The following is a 2,452-nucleotide window of genomic DNA, read 5'->3' as shown; positions in this document are numbered from 1 at the left end:
AAAAACAAACACAATGGATAAGAAATTCGCTGATACTATGTTATTTGGAACCTAACATACATGATAGGTATATAGTATACGTAAGTACAGTATATATTTAATGTTTATGTTTGTGTATGATGATGTATACAGGTGACAATGAAACCATTCTTGAGATATATTATTGGCCCACGTTGTTTTCTTTCATAAACTTGTTTTAGCATTTCATTATAATATTTAGTATGTATGTATGTATATATATAATGCTATAGGCTTTAGACAATACTAAGACATCAAAAATAGTAAGCCGCTTAAATAATATTTATATTGTAAAGAAACTGAACAACGACAAACAAATATAAGAAAATGGATTCATGGTATGATACGTGATATAAACACATAATAAGTTCATGTTATAATAGAAACGAACACAATAAATACATGGTATGATATAAACATACACAACAAATACATGGTATCATATAAACATGCACAACAAATACATGGTATCATACACATGTATTCACTGAAGTACATTTAAAAAGCAAAATTATCACGCATTGTATTTATGTATTAAATATCACACAATATAAACATTTGAAGGTAAGCCTATTTGTTGTCTAAAAGCATAAGGTCCCCACTCTTCTAGATATGCTTTGCTACCTATATATGTATATATAAAAGAAACATATTTAAAAACAGAAAGAAAGAAATGTCAAAATTCGTGATAACGGGTATTTATTCTTTATTTGCAGGAGCCAATAACAGCTTTGTTAAGTTCAGACTACTCTAAAGGCATATGAAATGTACAGATATACATTTGTAACAGTTCAACAAAACTTTCTTTGCATCCATATTGGATGTAGAGAGAAGCCCATAAAACTTGTATCTATATATTTATATATAAAGCTTAAACCTAATTCTAGTTCATCTAAGGAAAGATCTGGGTGATTTGTTAATATCTTCATATTTTTATCATTGGCTTAGTTGGATTGTTAGTGGAACTTAACTTCTTATGGGGACTTTTTAAAATTAGTACTAACATATAATGGCATTTGTGTCTTATGTTGTTGTTATATTTAAGCCTATTTATTTTTTGTTTTACTTTCCTTTACATTTATATATTTTTTATCTACATATCAAGGTTTTACAGTTACTACTTGGAAATGTTGTCTAGAATAGGAAAAATACTTTACACTTTTAATATAATGGATGTCCCAAGGGTTGGCTGCCATAGCATGAATGTCCATACACATTTACGGAATGTGCTAAATGTCCAGCCTCAAAATCAGTACTGTTCTGAAGACATTCAGTCCACATCACATTCAAACCTTCACCTTCACCAGTGCTCAGTACTGTTATATAAAAAATCTGCAAATAAACAAGAAAAGCAGTGTTAATTTCCCCAGTGTCACAATGACAACCACCTTTTGGGACACCCTGTACCTAAGTCAGTTACACGTAGACTACACAGGCCTGCGAATTTAAACTTCATAAAAGTTGTCTAGATTTTAATAACGGATTTTTCATAATTCAGCTACACAGATTTCGAAAATATATATTTTTCTATCACGTAAGGATATTTTACAAATGGGGGAAGAAAAAACTTGCTTAGATCAAATTATTATTTCGTTTACCACAATGAACATTTTTTATTATTGTGTTTGTTAACAAAAATACAAACAAACAGAAGAAAAGGGAAGAACATTGATGTAAAACGAATATGCATCCTCATTCATCCTGATTTTTTGTGTGAAATCTACGTCTTTTAGTCTCAAAACTACGTGTTGTGGTCTTTCTTTTATGTATTGCGTTATGACGTTTTGTGAAAAATCTGTACGTGATGGAGAAAAATGGATATCATTTTCGGATTCAGCGTACAGAAATTACTGTAGAACAAGTAAACATTTCAAGGCAATAAAGCCATCGCAGGCCTGCGTTATTGGTATTTATATTATTATCAAGGCAACATTATGTTAACACAAACTGATAATTTTTATTTTACATTCAGCATTGATCTAAGGTAAATGATATATAACAATATCTTTTATTTTATACTCAACATGATGTTTAGTATAATACACATTAAACATTAATTTGTATTTTATATATTTCATATACTATATATAAAACAGTAACTTATATTTTCTACTCAACAAGTCTGGTACACAAAACATTGTTATTCTTGTATCCAAGTTTATGCTGGATTAGCTACAGATTATGCTGGTGATTTTACACACTATCTCGTACTCAGATGCCTAAAGACAGAACAGTAGTAATGAATTTATTTTAAATCTGCTACCAGAAAAACAGCGTTAATTGTACACAAAACGTGAGAAAGGTTTTATTAGCTTGATACATAACCCAATAGTGTGTTGCAGGCAGAACAGTAAACATGTAATGATATTGCTTATACACGTAGATGGAAATTTTACACATATGTTTTACATTTAGTCCAGTCTTGGGTTTGAGG

At 29.8% G+C, this 2,452-nt stretch overlaps 1 long non-coding RNA gene across 2 annotated transcripts in view; it reads right to left on the bottom strand.

Moving 5' to 3' along the window:
* Positions 1-284: 284 nt before the first annotated feature.
* LOC111088041 overlaps positions 285-2,452 on the bottom strand; it is a 25,564-nt gene continuing 23,396 nt past the window's right edge. Inside the window, exons 4-5 of one of the 2 annotated variants that reach the window (XR_002612662.1) lie at positions 1,176-1,350; positions 285-642 (exon numbers count right to left, since the gene is read on the bottom strand). This is a non-coding gene — a long non-coding RNA (uncharacterized LOC111088041). Of the gene's footprint in view, positions 1,351-2,452 lie in introns of both variants that reach the window. The other variant, XR_002612661.1, reaches the window with a different exon arrangement.

The sequence above is a fragment of the Limulus polyphemus genome, unplaced genomic scaffold, assembly GCF_000517525.1.
Source record: "Limulus polyphemus unplaced genomic scaffold, Limulus_polyphemus-2.1.2 Scaffold3036, whole genome shotgun sequence".
Classification (NCBI taxonomy): Eukaryota; Metazoa; Arthropoda; class Merostomata; order Xiphosura; family Limulidae; genus Limulus; species Limulus polyphemus.
The sequence above is the reverse complement of the archived record's forward strand: the minus strand, read 5'-3'. Positions and strand labels throughout refer to the sequence as shown.